General features: G+C 49.3%; 1 long non-coding RNA gene across 1 annotated transcript in view; it reads left to right on the forward strand.

Annotated features, from left to right (window-relative positions):
• LOC140399892 (uncharacterized) overlaps positions 1–17,247 on the forward strand; it is a 61,165-nt gene that overhangs the window by 32,453 nt on the left and 11,465 nt on the right. Inside the window, exon 3 of the long non-coding RNA XR_011937910.1 lies at positions 16,383–16,450. This is a non-coding gene — a long non-coding RNA (uncharacterized lncRNA). The remainder of the gene's footprint in view (positions 1–16,382; positions 16,451–17,247) is intronic.

Below are 17,247 nucleotides of genomic sequence, written 5' to 3' on the forward strand. Positions count from 1 at the left end.
TGAAACATGGCTGAAACATGGAGATGTCCCATGTCTGTCAGATACCTGGCCGAAACATGGAGATGTCCCGTGTCGCAGACACCTGACCGAAACATGGAGATGTCCCGTGTCGCAGACACATGGCTGAAACATGAAGATGTCCCGTGTCGCAGACACATGGCTAAAACATGGAGATGTCCGGTGTCACAGACACATGGCTGAAACATGGAGATGTCCCGTGTCGCAGACACATGGCCCAAACATGGAGATGTCCCGTGTCGCAGACACCTGACCGAAACATGGAGATGTCCCGTGTCTGTCAGACACCTGACCGAAACATGGAGATGTCCCGTGTCTGTCAGACACATGGCTGAAACATGGAGATGTCCCATGTCTGTCAGACACCTGGCTGAAACATGGAGATGTCCCGTGTCTGTCAGACACATGGCTGAAACATGGAGATGTCCCGTGTCTGTCAGACACCTGGCTGAAACATGGAGACGTCCCGTGTCTGTCAGACACCTGACCGAAACATGGAGATGTCCCATGTCTGTCAGACACCTGACCGAAACATGGAGATGTCCCGTGTCGCAGACACATGGCTGAAACATGGAGATGTCCCGTGTCTGTCAGACACCTGACCGAAACATGGAGATGTCCCGTGTCGCAGACACATGGCTGAAACATGGAGATGTCCCATGTTGCAGACACATGGCTGAAACATGGAGATGTCCCGTGTCTGTCAGACACCTGACCGAAACATGGAGATGTCCCGTGTCGCAGACACATGGCTGAAACATGGAGATGTCCCGTGTCGCAGACACATGGCTGAAACATGGAGATGTCACGTGTCTGTCAGATACCTGGCCGAAACATGGAGATGTCCCGTGTCGCAGACACCTGACCGAAACATGGAGATGTCCCGTGTCGCAGACACATGGCTGAAACATGAAGATGTCCCGTGTCGCAGACACATGGCTAAAACATGGAGATGTCCGGTGTCACAGACACATGGCTGAAACATGGAGATGTCCCGTGTCGCAGACACCTGGCTGAAACATGGAGATGTCCCGTGTCGCAGACACATGGCCCAATCATGGAGATGTCCCGTGTCGCAGACACATGGCTGAAACATGGAGATGTCCCGTGTCTGTCAGACACATGGCTGAAACATGGAGATGTCCCGTGTCTGTCAGACACCTGGCTGAAACATGGAGACGTCCCGTGTCTGTCAGACACCTGACCGAAACATGGAGATGTCCCGTGTCTGTCAGACACCTGACCGAAACATGGAGATGTCCCGTGTCGCAGACACATGGCTGAAACATGGAGATGTCCCGTGTCGCAGACACATGGCTGAAACATGGAGATGTCCCATGTTGCAGACACATGGCTGAAACATGGAGATGTCCCGTGTCTGTCAGACACCTGACCGAAACATGGAGATGTCCCGTGTCGCAGACACATGGCTGAAACATGGAGATGTCCCGTGTCGCAGACACATGGCTGAAACATGGAGATGTCACGTGTCGCAGACACATGGCTGAGACATGGAGATGTCACGTGTCTGTCAGACACCTGACCGAAACATGGAGATGTCCCGTGTCTGTCAGACACATGGCTGAAACATGGAGATGTCCCGTGTCTGTCAGACACATGGCTGAAACATGGAGATGTCCCGTGTTGCAGACACATGGCTGAAACATGGAGATGTCCCGTGTTGCAGACACCTGGCTGAAACATGGAGATGTCCCGTGTCTGTCAGACACCTGACCGAAACATGGAGATGTCCCGTGTCTGTCAGACACCTGGCTGAAACATGGAGATGTCCCGTGTCTGTCAGACACATGGCTGAAACATGGAGATGTGCCGTGTCTGTCAGACACCTGGCTGAAACATGGAGACGTCCCGTGTCTGTCAGACACCTGACCGAAACATGGAGATGTCCCGTGTCTGTCAGACACCTGACCGAAACATGGAGATGTCCCGTGTTGCAGACACATGGCCGAAACATGGAGATGTCCCGTGTCTGTCAGACACATGGCCCAAACATGGAGATGTCCCGTGTCTGTCAGACACATGGCTGAAACATGGAGATGTCCCATGTCTGTCAGACACCTGGCTGAAACATGGAGATGTCCCGTGTCTGTCAGACACCTGGCCCAAACATGGAGATGTCCCGTGTCGCAGACACCTGGCTGAAACATGGAGATGTCCCGTGTCTGTCAGACACATGGCTGAAACATGGAGATGTCCCGTGTCGCAGACACATGGCCGAAACATGGAGATGTCCCGTGTCGCAGACACATGGCTGAAACATGGAGATGTCCCGTGTCGCAGACACATGGCTGAAACATGGAGATGTCCCGTGTCACAGACACATGGCTGAAACATGGCGATGTCCCGTGTCGCAGACACATGGCTGAAACATGGAGATGTCCCGTGTCGCAGACACATGGCTGAAACATGGGGATGTCCCGTGTCGCAGACACATGGCTGAAACATGGAGATGTCCCGTGTTGCAGACACATGGCTGAAACATGGAGATGTCCCGTGTTGCAGACACATGGCTGAAACATGGAGATGTCCCGTGTCGCAGACACATGGCTGAAACATGGAGATGTCCCGTGTCTGTCAGACACCTGGCCCAAACATGGAGATGTCCCGTGTCGCAGACACATGGCTGAAACATGGAGATGTCCCGTGTCTGTCAGATACCTGGCTGAAACATGGAGATGTCCCGTGTCTGTCAGACACCTGACCGAAACATGGAGATGTCCCGTGTCTGTCAGACACATGGCTGAAACATGGAGATGTCCCGTGTCTGTCAGACACATGGCTGAAACATGGAGATGTCCCGTGTTGCAGACACATGGCTGAAACATGGAGATGTCCCGTGTTGCAGACACCTGGCTGAAACATGGAGATGTCCCGTGTCTGTCAGACACCTGACCGAAACATGGAGATGTCCCGTGTCGCAGACACATGGCTGCAACATGGAGATGTCCCGAGTTGCAGACACATGGCCCAAACATGGAGATGTCCCGTGTCTGTCAGACACCTGACCGAAACATGGAGATGTCCCGTGTCGCAGACACATGGCTGAAACATGGAGATGTCCCGTGTCGCAGACACATGGCTGAAACATGGAGATGTCACGTGTCGCAGACACATGGCTGAAACATGGAGATGTCCCGTGTCACAGACACATGGCTGAAACATGGAGATGTCCCGTGTTGCAGACACATGGCTGAAACATGGAGATGTCCCGTGTCGCAGACACATGGCTGAAACATGGAGATGTCCCGTGTCTGTCAGACACATGGCCCAAACATGGAGATGTCCCGTGTCTGTCAGATACCTGGCTGAAACATGGAGATGTCCCGTGTCTGTCAGACACCTGACCGAAACATGGAGATGTCCCGTGTCTGTCAGACACATGGCTGAAACATGGAGATGTCCCGTGTCTGTCAGACACATGGCTGAAACATGGAGATGTCCCGTGTCTGTCAGACACATGGCTGAAACATGGAGATGTCCCGTGTTGCAGACACATGGCTGAAACATGGAGATGTCCCGAGTTGCAGACACATGGCCCAAACATGGAGATGTCCCGTGTCTGTCAGACACCTGACCGAAACATGGAGATGTCCCGTGTCGCAGACACATGGCTGAAACATGGAGATGTCCCGTGTCGCAGACACATGGCTGAAACATGGAGATGTCACGTGTCGCAGACACATGGCTGAAACATGGAGATGTCCCGTGTCGCAGACACATGGCTGAAACATGGAGATGTCCCGTGTCGCAGACACATGGCTGAAACATGGAGATGTCACGTGTTGCAGACGCATGGCTGAAACATGGAGATGTCCCGTGTCGCAGACACATGGCTGAAACATGGAGATGTCCCGTGTCTGTCAGACACCTGGCCCAAACATGGAGATGTCCCGTGTCGCAGACACATGGCTGAAACATGGAGATGTCCCGTGTCTGTCAGATACCTGGCTGAAACATGGAGATGTCCCGTGTCTGTCAGACACCTGACCGAAACATGGAGATGTCCCGTGTCTGTCAGACACATGGCTGAAACATGGAGATGTCCCGTGTTGCAGACACATGGCTGAAACATGGAGATGTCCCGTGTTGCAGACACCTGGCTGAAACATGGAGATGTCCCGTGTCTGTCAGACACCTGACCGAAACATGGAGATGTCCCGTGTCGCAGACACATGGCTGAAACATGGAGATGTCCCGTGTCTGTGAGACACCTGGCTGAAACATGGAGATGTCCCGTGTCTGTCAGACACCTGGCTGAAACATGGAGATGTCCCGTGTCGCAGACACCTGTCTGAAACATGGAGATGTCCCGAGTTGCAGACACATGGCCCAAACATGGAGATGTCCCGTGTCTGTCAGACACATGGCTGAAACATGGAGATGTGCCGTGTCTGTCAGACACCTGGCTGAAACATGGAGACGTCCCGTGTCTGTCAGACACCTGACCGAAACATGGAGATGTCCCGTGTCTGTCAGACACCTGACCGAAACATGGAGATGTCCCGTGTTGCAGACACATGGCCGAAACATGGAGATGTCCCGTGTCGCAGACACATGGCTGAAACATGGAGATGTCCCGTGTCTGTCAGACACCTGGCTGAAACATGGAGATGTCCCGTGTTGCAGACACATGGCTGAAACATGGAGATGTCCCGTGTCACAGACACATGGCTGAAACATGGAGATGTGCCGTGTCTGTCAGACACAAGGCCCAAACATGGAGATGTCCCGTGTCTGTCAGACACCTGACCGAAACATGGAGATGTCCCGTGTCTGTCAGACACCTGTCCGAAACATGGAGATGTCCCGTGTCGCAGACACATGGCTGAAACATGGAGATGTCCCGTGTCTGTCAGACACCTGACCGAAACATGGAGATGTCCCGTGTCGCAGACACATGGCCGAAACATGGAGATGTCCCGTGTCGCAGACACATGGCTGAAACATGGAGATGTCCCGTGTCGCAGACACATGGCTGAAACATGGAGATGTCCTGTGTCACAGACACATGGCTGAAACATGGAGATGTCCCGTGTCGCAGACACATGGCTGAAACATGGAGATGTCCCGTGTCGCAGACACATGGCTGAAACATGGAGATGTCCCGTGTCGCAGACACATGGCTGAAACATGGAGATGTCCCGTGTTGCAGACACATGGCTGAAACATGGAGATGTCCCGTGTCGCAGACACATGGCTGAAACATGGAGATGTCCCGTGTTGCAGACACATGGCTGAAACATGGAGATGTCCCGTGTTGCAGACACATGGCTGAAACATGGAGATGTCCCGTGTCGCAGACACATGGCTGAAACATGGAGATGTCCCGTGTCTGTCAGACACCTGGCCCAAACATGGAGATGTCCCGTGTCGCAGACACATGGCTGAAACATGGAGATGTCCCGTGTCTGTCAGATACCTGGCTGAAACATGGAGATGTCCCGTGTCTGTCAGACACCTGACCGAAACATGGAGATGTCCCGTGTCTGTCAGACACATGGCTGAAACATGGAGATGTCCCGTGTCGCAGACACATGGCTGAAACATGGAGATGTCCCGTGTCTGTCAGACACCTGGCCCAAACATGGAGATGTCCCGTGTCGCAGACACATGGCTGAAACATGGAGATGTCCCGTGTCTGTCAGATACCTGGCTGAAACATGGAGATGTCCCGTGTCTGTCAGACACCTGACCGAAACATGGAGATGTCCCGTGTCTGTCAGACACATGGCTGAAACATGGAGATGTCCCGTGTCTGTCAGACACATGGCTGAAACATGGAGATGTCCCGTGTTGCAGACACATGGCTGAAACATGGAGATGTCCCGTGTTGCAGACACCTGGCTGAAACATGGAGATGTCCCGTGTCTGTCAGACACCTGACCGAAACATGGAGATGTCCCGTGTCGCAGACACATGGCTGCAACATGGAGATGTCCCGAGTTGCAGACACATGGCCCAAACATGGAGATGTCCCGTGTCTGTCAGACACCTGACCGAAACATGGAGATGTCCCGTGTCGCAGACACATGGCTGAAACATGGAGATGTCCCGTGTCGCAGACACATGGCTGAAACATGGAGATGTCACGTGTCGCAGACACATGGCTGAAACATGGAGATGTCCCGTGTCACAGACACATGGCTGAAACATGGAGATGTCCCGTGTTGCAGACACATGGCTGAAACATGGAGATGTCCCGTGTCGCAGACACATGGCTGAAACATGGAGATGTCCCGTGTCTGTCAGACACATGGCCCAAACATGGAGATGTCCCGTGTCTGTCAGATACCTGGCTGAAACATGGAGATGTCCCGTGTCTGTCAGACACCTGACCGAAACATGGAGATGTCCCGTGTCTGTCAGACACATGGCTGAAACATGGAGATGTCCCGTGTCTGTCAGACACATGGCTGAAACATGGAGATGTCCCGTGTCTGTCAGACACATGGCTGAAACATGGAGATGTCCCGTGTTGCAGACACATGGCTGAAACATGGAGATGTCCCGAGTTGCAGACACATGGCCCAAACATGGAGATGTCCCGTGTCTGTCAGACACCTGACCGAAACATGGAGATGTCCCGTGTCGCAGACACATGGCTGAAACATGGAGATGTCCCGTGTCGCAGACACATGGCTGAAACATGGAGATGTCACGTGTCGCAGACACATGGCTGAAACATGGAGATGTCCCGTGTCGCAGACACATGGCTGAAACATGGAGATGTCCCGTGTCGCAGACACATGGCTGAAACATGGAGATGTCACGTGTTGCAGACGCATGGCTGAAACATGGAGATGTCCCGTGTCGCAGACACATGGCTGAAACATGGAGATGTCCCGTGTCTGTCAGACACCTGGCCCAAACATGGAGATGTCCCGTGTCGCAGACACATGGCTGAAACATGGAGATGTCCCGTGTCTGTCAGATACCTGGCTGAAACATGGAGATGTCCCGTGTCTGTCAGACACCTGACCGAAACATGGAGATGTCCCGTGTCTGTCAGACACATGGCTGAAACATGGAGATGTCCCGTGTTGCAGACACATGGCTGAAACATGGAGATGTCCCGTGTTGCAGACACCTGGCTGAAACATGGAGATGTCCCGTGTCTGTCAGACACCTGACCGAAACATGGAGATGTCCCGTGTCGCAGACACATGGCTGAAACATGGAGATGTCCCGTGTCTGTGAGACACCTGGCTGAAACATGGAGATGTCCCGTGTCTGTCAGACACCTGGCTGAAACATGGAGATGTCCCGTGTCGCAGACACCTGTCTGAAACATGGAGATGTCCCGAGTTGCAGACACATGGCCCAAACATGGAGATGTCCCGTGTCTGTCAGACACATGGCTGAAACATGGAGATGTGCCGTGTCTGTCAGACACCTGGCTGAAACATGGAGACGTCCCGTGTCTGTCAGACACCTGACCGAAACATGGAGATGTCCCGTGTCTGTCAGACACCTGACCGAAACATGGAGATGTCCCGTGTTGCAGACACATGGCCGAAACATGGAGATGTCCCGTGTCGCAGACACATGGCTGAAACATGGAGATGTCCCGTGTCTGTCAGACACCTGGCTGAAACATGGAGATGTCCCATGTCTGTCAGACACCTGGCTGAAACATGGAGATGTCCCGTGTTGCAGACACATGGCTGAAACATGGAGATGTCCCGTGTCACAGACACATGGCTGAAACATGGAGATGTGCCGTGTCTGTCAGACACAAGGCCCAAACATGGAGATGTCCCGTGTCTGTCAGACACCTGACCGAAACATGGAGATGTCCCGTGTCTGTCAGACACCTGTCCGAAACATGGAGATGTCCCGTGTCGCAGACACATGGCTGAAACATGGAGATGTCCCGTGTCTGTCAGACACCTGACCGAAACATGGAGATGTCCCGTGTCGCAGACACATGGCCGAAACATGGAGATGTCCCGTGTCGCAGACACATGGCTGAAACATGGAGATGTCCCGTGTCGCAGACACATGGCTGAAACATGGAGATGTCCTGTGTCACAGACACATGGCTGAAACATGGAGATGTCCCGTGTCGCAGACACATGGCTGAAACATGGAGATGTCCCGTGTCGCAGACACATGGCTGAAACATGGAGATGTCCCGTGTCGCAGACACATGGCTGAAACATGGAGATGTCCCGTGTTGCAGACACATGGCTGAAACATGGAGATGTCCCGTGTCGCAGACACATGGCTGAAACATGGAGATGTCCCGTGTTGCAGACACATGGCTGAAACATGGAGATGTCCCGTGTTGCAGACACATGGCTGAAACATGGAGATGTCCCGTGTTGCAGACACATGGCTGAAACATGGAGATGTCCCGTGTTGCAGACACATGGCTGAAACATGGAGATGTCCCGTGTTGCAGACACATGGCTGAAACATGGAGATGTCCCGTGTTGCAGACACATGGCTGAAACATGGAGATGTCCCGTGTTGCAGACACATGGCTGAAACATGGAGATGTCCCGTGTCTGTCAGACACATGGCTGAAACATGGAGATGTCCCGTGTCTGTCAGACACATGGAGATGTCCCGTGTCTGTCAGGCACCTGGCTGAAACATGGAGATGTCCCGTGTCTGTCAGACACATGGCTGAAACATGGAGATGTCCCGTGTCCGTCAGACACATGGCTGATACATGGAGATGTCCCGTGTCTGTCAGACACATGGCTGAAACATGGAGTTGTCCCGTGTCGCAGACACATGGCCCAAACATGGAGATGTCCCGTGTCGCAGACACATGGCTGAAACATGGAGATGTCCCGTGTCTGTCAGACACATGGCTGAAACATGGAGATGTCCCGTGTCGCAGACACATGGCTGAAACATGGAGATGTCCCGTGTCTGTCAAGACACCTGGCTGAAACATGGAGATGTCCCGTGTCGCAGACACATGGCTGAAACATGGAGATGTCCCGTGTCGCAGACACCTGACCGAAACATGGAGATGTCCCGTGTCTGTCAGACACATGGCTGAAACATGGAGATGTCCCGTGTCTGTCAGACACATGGCTGAAACATGGAGATGTCCCGTGTCTGTCAGACACCTGGCCCAAACATGGAGATGTCCCGTGTCTGTCAGACACCTGACCGAAACATGGAGATGTCCCCTGTCGCAGACACATGGCCGAAACATGGAGATGTCCCGTGTCTGTCAGACACATGGCTGAAACATGGAGATGTCCCGTGTCTGTCAGACACCTGACCGAAACATGGAGATGTCCCGTGTCGCAGACACATGGCTGAAACATGGAGATGTCCCGTGTCTGTCAGACACATGACTGAAACATGGAGATGTCCCGTGTCTGTCAGACACATGACTGAAACATGGAGATGTCCCGTGTCTGTCAGACACATGACTGAAACATGGAGACGTCCCGTGTCTGTCAGACACGTGGCCAAACCTAAAGAAAACATCAGGCTTCAGAATTCCTTGGTCACAATTGAATTGTAAAAGTTCTAACCTGGGATTCCATAGGCTTGGGTTTCTTTGAAGAAAAGCAGGGATTTTCTACCTTTACCTTGTGTGTGTTTGTGCAATCCAATATGCCTGATGCTTGTTGTTGATTTGACTCTAAGCCCATTTTCAGACTATTGCCCCCTCTGCAAGGCTACCTCAACCCTCTTATTGTTTTACCATTATGTTCAATTTTTCCTTCTCTTCCGCTCCCAATAGTCAGCTCCCGACACAGGATCCATTCATTGCGAACATTGTCACCCCATTCGTCGATCAGCCCCGGGGTCTTCTGGTTCCCCATCCTCAGCCAAATGACTAAAATAATCATCAATTTGGAGCAAGTCTAGTTTTTAAAAAATCTCCGTGGCTATGTCCCAGTTTCCACTATCCGCAACATCATTGACCGTATTGCCTTAATTGATTAAGCGTGTGTTCTGCAGCGAGCAATTAGGAAGGTAAATGGCATGTTGGCCTTTATGACTTGTTGCAATTATATTGAGCCTTGGTGAGACTGCACATGGAGTATTGTGCACAGTTTTGGCCTCCTTACCTAACTAAGGAAGGATATACTTGCCATAGAGGGAGTGCATTGAAGATTCAACAGGCTAATAATCCCTGGGATGGCAGGATTGTCTTGTGAGGAGAGATTGAGGAGACTGGGTCTGGATTCTCTCGAGTTTCGAAGAATGAAAGGTGATTTTGTTGAAACGTACATAATTCCGACAGGCCATGAGGCAGATAGGATTTTCTGGGAGTCTAGAACCAGGGGACACAGTCTCAGAATAAGAAGTGGGCTATTTAAGACTGAGAGAGGGAGGAGTTTCTCTAGGTGGTGAATCTTTGAGCTCCCATGGTCCTCTGGGGTAGAGCATGCCAATCGTTGAGCATGTCCAAGACAGAAATCTGTGTCAGTGACATCAAAGGATATGGGGGTAGTGGGGTAAAATGGCATAAGCAGTGGATAAGACACAGGAGCAGAATTAGGCCACTTGGCCCATCGAGTCTGCTCCTCCATTCAATCATGGCTGATATTTTTTTTATCCCCATTTTCCTGCCTTCTCCCCATAACTCCTGATCCCCTTATTAATCAAGAACCTATCTATCTCTGTCTTAAAGACACTCAGTGATTTGGCCTCCACAGCCTTCTGCGGCAAAGAGTTCCACAGATTCACCACCCTCTGGCTGAAGAAATCCCTCCTCATCTCTGTTTTAAAGGATCGTCCCTTTAGTCTGAGATTGTGTCCTCTGCTTCTAATTTTTCCTACAAGTGGAAACATCCTCTCCACGTCCACTCTATCCAGGCCTCACAGTATCCTGTAAGTTTCAATAAGATCCCCCCATCATCCTTCTAAACTCCAATGAGTACAGACCCAGAGTCCTCAACCGTTCCTCATACGACAAGCTCTTCGTACATCCCTGGTCTTGAATTCTAGCCCTCGATATGAATGCTAACATAAGAACTAGGATCAGGAGTAGGCCATCTGACCCCTCGAACCCGCTCTGCCATTCAACGAGATCATGGCTGATCTTTTGTGGACTCAGCTCCACTTTCCGGCCCGAACACCATAACCCTTAATCCCTTTATTCTTCGAAAAACGATCTATCTTTATCTTAAAAACATTTAATGAAGGAGCCTCTACTGCTTCACTGGGCAAGGAATTCCATAGATTCACAACCCTTTGGGTGAAGAAGTTCCTCCTAAACTCAGCCTCAAAATAAGGGGAAGTAGATTTAGGACTATGCCCCCTAGTTCTGCTTTCACCCGCCAGTGGAAACAACCTGCCCGCATCATCCTATCTATTCCCTTCATAATTTTATATGTTTCTATAAGATCCACCCCTCATCCTTCTAAATTCCAACGAGTACAGTCCCAGTCTACTCAACCTCTCCTCGTAATCCAACCCCTTCAGCTCTGGGATTAACCTAGCGAATCTCCTCTGCACACCCTCCAGTGCCAGTACGTCCTTTCTCAAGTAAGGAGACCAAAACTGAACGCAATACTCCAGGTGTGGCCTCACTAACACCTTATACAATTGCAGCAGAACCTCCCTAGTCTTAAACTCCATCCCTCTAGCAATGAAGGACAAAATTCCATTTGCTTTCTTAATCACCTGTTGCACCTGTAAACCAACTTTTTGCGACTCATTCACTAGCACACCCAGGTCTCTCTGCACAGCAGCATGTTTTAATATTTTATCATTTAAATAATAATCCCTTTTGCTGTTATTCCTACCAAAATGGATAACCTCACATTTGTCAACATTGTATTCCATCTGCCAGACCCTAGCCCGTTCACTTAGCCTATCCAAATCCCTCTGCAGACTTCCAGTATCCTCTGCACTTTTTGCTTTACCACTCATCTTAGTGTCGTCTGCAAACTTGGACACATTGCCCTTGGTCCCCAACTCCAAATGTAAATTGTGAACAATTGTGGGCTCAACACTGATCCCTGAGGGACACCACTAGCTACTGATTGCCAACCAGAAAAACACCCATTAATCCTCACTCTTTGCTTTCTACTCATTAACCAATCCTCTATCCATGCTACTACTTTCCCCTTAATGCCATGCATCTTTATCTTATGCAGCAACCTTTTGTGTGGCAATTTTGGCCACTAAGGTCAATTTACCACGGCCAATCCACCTAACCTGCACATCTTTGGACTGTGGGAGGAAACCGGAGCACCCGGAGGAAACCCACGCACACACGGGGAGGATGTGCAGACTCCGCACAGACAGTGACCCAAGCCGGAATCGAACCTGGGACCCTGGAGCTATGAAGCAATTGTGCTATCCACAATGCTACCGTGCTGCCCCTGCTCAATGGCGCAGGTTTTCTGCCGCCTATGTCCGTTTATGCCTATGACTGGTGTTTTACACCATTAGGCAGATCGCACCAGTATTTTATTGCAAACTTTACTTGGCACAGTCCACAATGGGTGACAAACAATTAATTCAAAACTGAAAGGAGAATGGGGAAGGACCATTTTCCACACTGTGTTAATGGAATATGCAATCCATTACTACACTCACTGAAATCATGTCAATTGCAATAGTTAATGAGCACTTTTGGGAAAATGGTGAACAGTATGGGGGAATGCATACCAGTATTATGGGCAGCACGGTAGCATTGTGGTTAGCACAATTGCTTCACAGCTCCAGGGTCCCAGGTTCGATTCCCGGCTTGGGTCACTGTCTGTGCGGAGTCTGCACATCCTCCCTGTGTCTGCCTGGGTTTCCTCCGGGCGCTCCGGTTTCCTCCCACAGTCCAAAGATGTGCAGGTTAGGTGGATTGGTCATGCTAAATTGCCTGAGTGTCCAAAATTGCCCTTAGTGTTCGGTCGGGTTATAGGGAAAGGGTGGAGGTGTGGGCTTGGGTAGCGTGCTCTTTCAAAGAGCCGGTGCAGACTCGATGGGCCGAATGGCCTCCTTCTGCACTGTCAATTCTATGAAAAAATAAAAGATACCACAGGCACACAATCTTTATAGGCTCGTGACCTCCTTGCATAAATCTCTAATGCTATTGGTCCCCCAAGAAACCCCTAGATCAGTGCGTCTATTTTTAAATTAGTCCATGCATCCGCTCTAGGATGTACCTGTCATGGTGAATTGTCACCGGTTAAGTCAGCCTGTATATCAATTGGAATGCAAGCTTTTTCGTTTGAAAGCTATCAGCCCCTAAAGCAGTTTCGGGGGAGAGAAACACAACCTCAGTCGCACAATTAACAGGTTTTAATGGTAAAGGAATGTTTATTGATTCGCTGTTCAGCATTGTTCCATCTATATAATTTCAAAAGCTGAATCACTTTTCTCCTCACAGAATATGCAATTCTTCTTGTTATAGAGCTGTACAACATCTCACCTGTAGTGGAATACCTATAATGATTGTGTGCCTGCGGTATCTTTTTTACTGGTATCCATTCCCCCATCCCGTTCACCGTTTTCCCCAAAGTGCTCATTAACTATTGCAATTGACATGACTTTAGTGGGCCCTTGTGGTAATGGATTGCATATTCCATTAACACACTGTTTGGAGAATGTTGCATCTCCACTCTCCTTTGAGTTTTGAGTGCAAATTCTTGCCCCTGATATTATCCCAATGATTTGGGTGTATTATTTTCCATGGTTCCAGTGGGTACAGAGTGAAGCAGACAGCATTACATTCAGAGTCTATTGAGTAACGTACAGCCTGAATAAAGTCTATCATCATCTCTTATCTTGTTAGATTGCAGTCTTCACAATGATATCCATGCCTGACATACTGTGTTGGTGTATGAAAGCCTTCATCAATGTTACGTCACTGAGTTCATTCAGTATCAGTCTGTCTCATAAAAGCAAAGAGTGCTGCAAATACTTGGCAAGCCTGTCAGGTCGCACAAAGAGAAAGGTCACAAACTCATGTTTCAGCTGGATATCCTGGATATCCAAGCACACTGCAGTAGATGGCAGTGTCTCACTGAAACATGTACCTGTGAATTGTTGGTCGATGAAGATAGATTGGGATGCTGCTTGAGAAAGGGGTAGTGGCACAGGCCCTCGTGGGGAAGAGTATTTGGCTTAGACACCCTGGAACTGTCGAGGAAGACCAGTGTCAAAATTTGGGAATTAATCCGAGAAGAGATTTAAAATGAAACAGGTGAGTTGGATGGGTTAGGAATTTGAAAGCATTTCTGGGTGAAGCTAAAAATGGACAGATTTGCGAATGATGAAATTATAGCTGGTTTTGAGGTCGACAGAGATAAGTTGAGTTGTTAACGAGTGTTTTCTCTGGTCTGATCATTTGCCAACCTTGCAGCGTACCATCACACTTGCTGTCTCTCAAAGGGATTTACTGAGTGGGCAAAACAGCTGTTATTGGAAGAGTCAAAATGTTTGGTGGCAAACTCAATGTTTGAGAGAACTTGTTTAAATGGCTGCTTCTAAATCAGACTTTTGAGTCCGAAACTGCATTGGGAGCAATTTTCTGCTTGGATCTGTGACCACTTAAATATAAAGGGACAGATACAGCTGAGAACGGTTAAGTGAAATGAAATGAAAATCACTTATTGTCACAAGTAGGCTTCAAATGAAGTTACTGTGAAAAGCCCCTAGTCGCCACATTCCGGCACCTGTTCGGGGAGGCTGGTACGGGAACTGTCTGACTGGGTGAGAAGCTGGTGCTCAGTAATGGTGTCATTTGGGGCGGCATGGTGGTTAGCACTGCTGCCTCACGGTGCCGAGGACAGGGACTCGATCCCAACCTCGGGTCACTATCCGTGTGGAGTTTGCACGTTCTCCCTGTGTCTGGTGGGTCTCACCCCCACAACCCAAAGGTATGCAGGGTGGGTGGATGGGCCATGCTAAATTGCCCCTTAATTGGAAAAAAGAATTGGGTACTCTAAATTTATTTTTTTTAAAAGAACGGTGTTGTTTCTTTCAACAGAATGAAAACAGACAAGGCATTGACTTTTTTACTCGGACACCTTTACAGTGCAGTCATCATTAACTTTTCTGTGCCACCTTTTCAGAGGTTTAATTTAATTTATGTTTTGCTTTAGCACTCTGAATTAGAGCATTTGTTTTAAGATCCAGACTGAAAGGCACAATGTATTCAGTCTGGTTTGCAGTCAGAATGAGTTTTGTTTTGGTCCATTAATTAACATGCACCAAAAGCATGCGTCATCCTCGGTGCTTGAAATGTGCCTCTTCTGCACGAAACCGCAACAGAATGAAAACTGGGAGAGAAATTACTGCTCAAACGTTCCCTAGGGTCTTCATTCCTCTTTAAAAGAATCAGTTCTCTTTGATTAAATGGGCTTTTGGAGACAATGAGGGAGACCTCTAGGGTTTGTGATATGACAAAGCCAGTCAGCGTGAGCAGATTAATCATTGGCAGGCCTCAGAAACAAGGATGTGACTGAAGGCAGGCTGCATAAATCAGTGTGAAACCCTCACCACCCCACAGACTGAGCAGTGTGAAGTTAGCAAATAAAAAATCCTTCTTTTCCAAGTCAATAAAATATAATTAGCCAAATTCCAAACACATTGTGCAATAGTGTAAAAAGAGGTGCTAGCAAGTTGATCTGTTTCACATCTTGTAGGAATTGTTTTAATTGACTTTTAGCAGTAATTAAGTTTTTAACTTCAATGGAAACTAAACATCCTAAGAGAACAGGATCTGCCACGTTAAAGATATTATGGGTAAACCTGCTGTGTGCGGGCTTGGCTTGCTCGCTTTCAGTCGACCACCCGGCAACTCTTGCAAGTGGCCTTCCTTCACTATAAGCAGAGCACCAACTGCACAGAGCCCGGCATTGTTCTCAGCTGACATCCACAGAATGCATTTCCAGCAGCAAACAGGAGTGGCTGATTTCACCCCTCCCTAACTCCGGAGCATGTTGGTAACATGGTGGCACCCTGTATCACCCAGGAACTCCCCCTGATGTGCATTGCTCAGTAGCACAGGAGGAGCTGCATCGAGCCATTGTGTAACTGAGGCAGTGGTTACAATCTCCTGACTGAACTCGTTTTAATAACTGGGCCCGTATCACTGCTTCATCCCAATCTCGGAAATCAAGCATTTGAAATTAAGGTGCAAGAATGGTCATGCTGGGAATAATTATTTTGACAACATGCAGGGATATTTGATGTAACTGTTGCTCAATACACTTGTCTGTCCATTACTGTCACTGTGCAGACAGCAATTGTCCAATCTAGTTCAGAGTTCTGTTAAAAGTTTGATGTGCTGAATTTGTTTGTTAGCAAAACGGCCTTGTGAGATTCATTTTTAACAAGAAAATTTATATCCCCAAACTGCATGATCATTATTAAACAACATTAACAAAATGAATGAACTTGCTGTGTTTCAGGACCCTGACTCGATCTAAAGCGTCTCACAGTCTGTAATGAACATATTGAGAGACCCGCCGCCCTCTTGGTAAGTGTACTGTATTCATGCTCAGGGGCTGCTTTTTGTAATGTATGTTTAGTACTTTTGTGGGTTCAAGCCCCGCTCCAGAGACTCGGGCTGATAGTTTATGCGGCACTCTGACTAATTTCCTCCCACGCCTGAATTACATTATACAATTACACACTTCCAAAGTTCCCACTTTAGATAACTGCAGTGATTTTTGAAACAGTAGTACGAGTGGAGGGCTGAAATCAAATTGCAAGTTATGCACGGCTGTGTAGGAGGATGGGGTTTGTGTGGGGTTGTGGGAGGGTGACAGTGCCACTGGGTTAGCACTGCTGCCTCACAGTACCAGGACACAGGTTCCATTTCAGCCTTGGGTGACTGGAGTTTGCACGTTCTCTCCGTGTCTGCGTGGGTTTCCTCCCACAGTCCAAAGATGTATAGGTTAGGTGCACCCTTAGTGTCCCAAGATGTGTTTAGGAAGTTCACCATGATCAGTGTTACGGGGATAGTGTAGGGGAGTGGGTCTGGGCAGGGTGCTCTTTCGGAGGGCCCGTGCAGACTTGATGGACTGAACGGTTTCTTTATGCACTATTCTATAGGGCGCCATTCAAGACCTAAACGTTTGGGGTTACAGTGATGTAACTGGGGCTGCCGATCAATTGATATGAACAATGTAGAATTGAATCGAGGAAGTTGGCAAGCCAAAAATAATAAACAGGAGAGACTGGAATTAACAAAAGATTGAATTGTGCCTGTAGATAGATTCAGCGCACTGCAGAATGCATAGAGTAAGCAGTTAGTGCAAGGTGCAGTGCGTC

This window comes from Scyliorhinus torazame, chromosome 24 (genome assembly GCF_047496885.1).
Source record: "Scyliorhinus torazame isolate Kashiwa2021f chromosome 24, sScyTor2.1, whole genome shotgun sequence".
NCBI classification, from domain to species: domain Eukaryota; kingdom Metazoa; phylum Chordata; class Chondrichthyes; order Carcharhiniformes; family Scyliorhinidae; genus Scyliorhinus; species Scyliorhinus torazame.